At 40.7% G+C, this 7,198-nt stretch overlaps 1 long non-coding RNA gene across 1 annotated transcript; it reads left to right on the top strand.

The window, feature by feature from the left end:
- Positions 1-4,870: 4,870 nt before the first annotated feature.
- LOC123165064 (uncharacterized) lies at positions 4,871-6,191 on the top strand. The gene is made up of 6 exons (XR_006482750.1): positions 4,871-4,954; positions 5,047-5,127; positions 5,225-5,278; positions 5,449-5,499; positions 5,763-5,841; positions 5,913-6,191. It is a non-coding gene; the product is annotated as an uncharacterized lncRNA (long non-coding RNA).
- The last annotated feature ends 1,007 nt before the right edge of the window (positions 6,192-7,198 follow it).

The raw sequence follows: 7,198 nt of genomic DNA, 5'->3' as shown, positions 1-7,198 counted from the left end.
TGCACCGGACACTATCATGTCATGTGTATCTAGAAACATGGTGTGTGCTTTGCATACAATTTCTGAGTGGAAGAACAAAGACGGGATATCGTGATACCCATATTAGACTATCTACTACTCTGCCGGCTCCGTCCGTGGGTGTGTTCAAGGAGGTCGCACTCTACCGGTGGAAGTACTAATTACACTTGGGGCATTAGGTAGGTCACCGCTTGTCTCATCTTACATCATGTATGTCATTTAGATATAGAAACATATTGTGCAATGAATTATCTCTTTGTGTTATATCTGGCAGTTAATATTTCATGCTCCTAAAATTGTGGAATGATTAAACTGAACTAGAAATATATATAGCTAAAAATGCCATCTTTTACAATAGATGGAACTATCTTATCTTTCTAAGTGAGAGATCATCAGCTAAGAGAAGGCAAATATTTTCTCATTTCTCTCTCATTCAACTCAATAATTATCCTGTGGGGCATTGCTAAGATAGCGACATTGACAAACCCTAATTGACCAATTAATAATCATGAACGTATATCGTCCAAATACTACACGTAAAAGGCTTGACTTGATGTGTTGAGAAATTAAATTTTACTCTGATCTGCAACGACCAAGGAAACATCTACCATATATATACACATCATCTAGTCAAATAAAGAAAAATTGCGCCATGACAGTTATTTATACCATCTGCATACCAATAGCTGTCTATGAAGAATATCAAGACCTAGCTAGCCAGAGAGCTATTACATTAAGACTTGTGCTAATTTGACGGCAAGATCAAGGAAATTACACACGACCAGACCCTTATGGCAGGATATTATGTTCACACCATGAGAAATACATGGTTTTCCTAAATAATGAACCCGCAGTTATTACTATGTTTTGTTAAACCATGAAAAGCCAATACCATGGTATCTGTTTTTCAATAATGCGACATGGTCGAGTCAATGCATGCTTTGTCGGACAGGGAACCATCCACTTGTCCATGGATCAATGGATTAAATATTGCTTTGCATACCTGTTTTTCTACTGTAACAATAATCAAGCCAATAATAATAAGATTTCTCTGTCATTGGCAATCTTTGTCCCATTAATTGATCTCAGTTGAAGGTCTGTGCTGATCTGGTTGTGATTTCACTCGCTGACTTCATACTCCGCGGCTGTGCACACGTACATACGTCCAAATAGATACATATACGTTCCACCTGGTTTTACGCCCCTAAGTTGTAGAGGCCACTTAGAAAACTCCATCTTCTCACGTTCAAGTGGAATGTATCTCACGTTCAAGTGGAATGTATATCAATTTGGACGTGTGTACGTGTGCGCAGCCGCGGAGTATGAAGTAATCACAACCAGCTCAGCACAGAAAGTTCAGCTGAGATCAGTTAATGGGGCAAAGATTGCCAACGACCGAGAAATTTTATTATTATTGGCTTGATTATTATTACAGTAGAAAAACAGGTATTGAAATCAGTATTTATTCCATTGATCCATGGACAACTGGATGGTTCCCTGTCCGACAAAGCATGCATTGACTCGATCATGTAACATTATTGAAACAGAAAAATGAACCGTAATAATAAGTTGTACTCACTCCGTTCCTAAATATAAGTCTTTGTAGAGATTCCTCTACAAACTACATACGGATGTATATAGACATATTTTAGATTGTAGATTGACTCATTTTGCTTCATATGTAGTCCACTATGGGATCTCTTAAAAGACTAATATTTAGAAACGGAGGGAGTAGAAGTCACATGTATGCAACTAATCAAGGAGCCATCGACCAATCGCATTCTAGGGAACGTTCTGCCGAGTATATTATTCCTTCTCGTCTTCTAAGATGCCAAATACTACATAGAAAGGGAGTTGATGGATATAGAGGTTGTGGCAGTAGGTTGTGTTCCATATTTATATATGGTGCGTCAAAAAATCTGAAAAATATTCGCACAATTTATTGTCTCCATTCGGGTTTATAAGTCGATGAGGGATGTTCTGTTCATTTTGACTAACGAAAGATATGCTATATGCTAAAAAAATCTTTAGATTCGTTGTCGAATGAAGTTTCTGTAGGTATTGCATCACCTAACATTTGAACCAGACCCTTGTCGAAATAGATGACCATAGGCGGTTTCTAGAGTCCTTATTCATGAAGAAACCCTACCTCGGGTTGGATTCGGGCCGCTCTTCGGACTAGCCAAATTTTCCCTGCCCCACCATAAATATTGTCACAGGGGTTCGTTTAGGTCGGATTTGTTTATTTAATACTCAACACAACTGCAACTGTGTGTACTTTGTTTGTGCCTAACACAAACCAAGACCACTTTATCTATATTCACAATATCCAGATTACATAGTATAGTTCGATTGCTTCAAGAAATTAGACCTTCATGGTGATGTTGATCGTGCTCCGGCCTGGTCAATAAAAATTATGGAGTTAGTTTAGTGATTACATAGGCGCACCATCGTCTCACATTCTAGTCGGATCTTCAAAGTCAACTCCGGCCAAATCAACATGTATTTCTCTTCGAAAGATCAGGACACCCTTGTACGTATTACATGCCATGGATAGGAGGAGAAATGGAGATGGAAGGTGGACCTTGGGGGAGGGTGATGTGACGAGTTCTCCAACCTGACACACATATAGCAGAAAACACGAATGGAAACGTGCAAAGGTTACCGACCTATGTAAAACTGGTGGAGAGGCCTATGAGCTAGATACGCGCAATCTAGAAGAAGATGCCGAGGGTGATTTTGGTGAGGCGCTCGGGCAGGTAGGCAGCGATGCAGTTGCAAAGTTGCAATCACCTTCTTCTTGGAGCCCTGCTACCTCTTGCTTTGCTCCAGTATTGCGTGCGCCGTCAACAATGTGTGCTATGGTGGGAGACAATGACAGAGTTGGAACCTAGAAGCAAGGGTAGGGAGCCGAGCGGTCAATTTGTTGTTGGGGACGTCGATGATGTGGATGCGCAGGAAGTCCAGGTGTTTTAAGAAAGGGGCCGATGTTGGAGGAAGCGGTGAAACAAAAAGGCGAAAGCCCACTAGATCAGAACCCACGATGCAAACGGGACAGCGGCTATAAGCCTAAATTATTATCATTCGTAATTTATTTTACTCCCTCTGTCTAGGTGTATAAGTCATCTTAGGTTGTGCATCGCGACCAAATGCTGAGGGGAAAATGAGAGAACTTAATGTTTTTTTGCTAGTTAGAGAACTTAATGTTTTTTGCTAGTTAATAGCATTGCATGCAATGAATTAACCACTGCATGTCATGTTTGAAAGATTCAAGTCATTAAAAGCATGCACGGCCCACATCTCTTATTGGTTGATATGTCACGAAACAAGAAACGAGGAGGGAGTTAATGTTCCGTGTCTAAGTGTTTTGGGATTATTTGGTTTTCGTAAGTTACTTACACACCTAAACGGAGGGAGTACTCAATACTAAAGTAGGTGATCCTTAATACTAACGCGTAAACATGGCACCTCAATATGTCATCATGCATTGAAGAAAGATGTCATTTTCAATCTATTATGCCACTTGTATTAAATAAATATTTTATAGACATATAGTAAATCATATATATTTAAAGTTTTTGAAGTACTAATTACACTTGGGGCATTAGGTAGGTCACCACTTGTCTCATCTTACATCATGTATGTCATTTAGATATAGAAACATATTGTACAATGAATTATCTCTTTGTGTTATATCTGGCAGTTAATATTTCATGCTCCTAAAATTGTGGAATGATTAAAACTGAACTAGAAATATATATAGCTAAAAATGCCATCTTTTACAACAGATAGAACTATCTTATCTTTCTTAGTGAGAAATCATCTCTTAGCTAAGAGAAGGCAAGCTCTTTTCTCATTTCTCTCTCATACAACTCAATAATTATCCTGTGGGGCATTGCTAAGATAGCGACATTGACAAACCCTAACTGACCAATTAATGATCATGAACATATACCGTCCAAATTCTACACGTAAAAGACTTGACTTGATGTATTGAGAAATTAAATTTTTACTCTGATCTGTAACGACCAAGGAAACATCTACCATATATGTACACATCATCTAGCCAATCAAGAAAAATTGCGCCATGACAGTTATCTATACCATCTGCATACCAATAGCTGTCTATGAAGAATATCAAGACCTAGCTAGCCAGAGAGCTATTACATTAAGACTTGTGCTAATTTGATGGCAAGATCAAGGAAATTACACACGACCAGACCCTTATGGCAGGATATTATGTTCACACCATGAGAAATACATGGTTTTCCTAAATAATGAACCCGCATGCAGTTTCTACTATGTTTTGTTAAACTATGAAAAGCCAATACCATGGTATATGTTTTCCCTCTTGTCCATGCGTATAAGGAAGGAGTAGTACATTTTTCTTCAGTTTGGAAACGTGTCTGCTTTTTAGGTGAAATATGGTGGACATTTGCCATCCTGAACTATGGACACGAGGATCACCTCCACATGTGACGGAAAATAGTACATTTCCCTCTTGGTTTGTCACCGAACTGAATTATATAAGGCGCATTATTGAAAGGTGAAAAAACTGTTAATACACTTCCAAATAATTATCCGTTTTATTCTATGTAATTTCTGGTTGCATACGCGATATAAATTTTCTTGACTGAGCACATCCTAGCAAATCTAACTAGGTCAAATTAAAGATTCAATGACACTGCCACCGATGAGAATGTATACATCAGCGCAATTAATTAGTTCTGCAAATAGAGTGGAATATACAGTTTTTCCTCGAGAGACGTCATGATCGTCCTAATTACATGCAACTTCTACGATTTCACAATCCTTATAAGCCTATAAAAGGCGAACTTTTCCCAAGCGTTTGGCCATCAATAGCTCAAACTTGCTGCAGACGCCCAGTTAAGAATCAAGGCCTCTCCAAGTCCAAACAACATGTCCACCAAGGGCGGTAAGCTAATTAACCTCCACTTATCATAACAGTATATTGCGTGCATGCAGACTAGCTCTATTTATATCTTCTGACACGCCATATATATGCAGTGCCTCTACTGAAAACTAATTCAGATGACACTGCCACGTATGTTGCACCACCAGGTGGCTCAGCATCGCCTTCTGACGATGGTTAGTACCGGCCGCCGATCTCAATTGCTCATTTGAGTAGTACTATCCCAGTCCCATTTTAACCAATTAAATTTCGTATCAATTATTTTTTATGCAGTGATGCATACTAAAGATGTGCCTGGACTGAAAAATTCTGACGCCAGGAAGAAAGGTATTCATCCTGTTGGATACTATCACCATCGCTAGCCTCTCCAAATTTGTCTCATGTTACATTGATAAGCATAGCCAGCCTCCTAACATCTTAATCCCATGCATGCATGCAACTGGTTAAACTGATCGTATCCGTATACTACTCTCTAATTGATTGATATTGCCGTGCAGTTGTGACACCACATAACGCACCTGCACAGCCGGCAGAGGCATCTTCTACTGGTTAGTATACTCAACTACTCAAACATTCAAGCTTACTATTACGTCTCCAAGCAAGAGCAGCTACTGAGCTACATACTCGATCGTCGTGTGCATGCATGCATGCCCCATCATCCACGTCGGACTTGTTTCGATTCCCTGCCCACCTTTTGAACTAGCTTTAGCATCCCTGTTCTCCAAAAGACTTCAGCTAATCTTTTTCTTCCATGACCAAATAGTCAATGGATTCTCTAATGTTTGTCTCTTGTGATTTTGCATGTGTGCAGGTGCAGCAGCTAAAGCTACAAGCATTCCACACCGCCGCTGAAGGTATCAAGCAGCACACAACAAAACAAGCCAACCTAGGTATACGAACTATAGTTATTGCATATATTGTGTGTGTGGCTCCGCTGAAACCTGACACGCTGAAATTTTAGTTTGTTAGGCAAGGTTCCAAATTATTCTCAGCGGTGAATTCAGGATTCACATATATATTTTAGTCCTCTCGTGTGGATGGATGAAGAAGAAGAACGACATGATACGTATACTGAAGACTCTAATAGTATGTAAGAAGTTAAGAGGTGGAACAGAAATATGTATCAATCTATTGCATGTTTATAGTTTGTACTTCCTTTGGTGGATTTGTTCACTGCCTTAAGTTGGTATGTTGGTATTGTATTGAATTCACATGTATTAATAAATCTGGATTGTACCGAGTTTATCTTCTTTTTTGTCATGGAATTAATTGTATGTTTTTCTTCTCAAACTTGTGAATTTTATCTTGAGCCATGTCAATACGTAACTTTTATAAGCCCCGCATCAGATAAACAACTAATCTATAACATTGACCTCAAACAAATTGAATACACTTTCATGAAAATTTATGTAAAATTTATGTAAGTAATACAAACATTTTGGGGGGTTGGGAAAAATAACAGGTGACCCGCGGTGGGACCAGCTACCAATTATACTTGTAACATCCCGGATGTAACTTTCCATATTTGTAACTCCAACTCTTGCCATTTCCGGCTATGTGTTATGATATTCCCTTCGTGGTCGGGTTTTGTTTTCCGTTTTGCATTTTGTTCATGTCATGCATCTCATATCATGTCATCATGTGCATTGCATTTGCATACGTGTTCGTCTCTTGCATCCGAGCATTTTCCCCGTTGTCCGTTTTGCAATCCGGCACTCCCACCTCCTCCGGCGCACCCCTTTTCGTTTTCTTTTCGTGAGCGGGTGTTGAACGTTCTCGGAATGAACCGAGGCTTGCCAAGTGGCCTTGGTATACCACCGGTAGACCACCGGTCAAGTTTCGTTCCATTTGGAGGTCGTTTGGTACTCCAACGGTTAACCGGGTAACCGCAAAGTCCTTTTGTGTGTTGTAGCAAAACCCCCCTCCAAACAGCCCTAAACCCCTCTAAGTCACTTCCATACTCTAGGTCGTTCGATCACGATCGTGTGGGCGAAAACCGTGCTCAATTTGGAGTCTCCTAGCTCCCTCTAGCTATATATATGTGAGCCTCCCCAAAAATTTCCGGATCCCCGAAATCCTAGCCTCTCCCTCCGCGCGCCGGACGTGTCCGCCCGGCGCTGGACGAAAACCGCCGCCACCCGCAGCCTGTCGGAGGCTGCCACGTGGCGCCATACGCCGCGCCGCCGCCGAGCCCGCGAGGCCCGTGGCCGGCCCCCGCGGCCCATGTCGCCTCCATCGCCGCGCGCC

The sequence above is a fragment of the Triticum aestivum genome, chromosome 1D (assembly GCF_018294505.1).
Source record: "Triticum aestivum cultivar Chinese Spring chromosome 1D, IWGSC CS RefSeq v2.1, whole genome shotgun sequence".
NCBI classification, from domain to species: Eukaryota; Viridiplantae; Streptophyta; class Magnoliopsida; order Poales; family Poaceae; genus Triticum; species Triticum aestivum.
The sequence above is the reverse complement of the archived record's forward strand: the minus strand, read 5'-3'. Positions and strand labels throughout refer to the sequence as shown.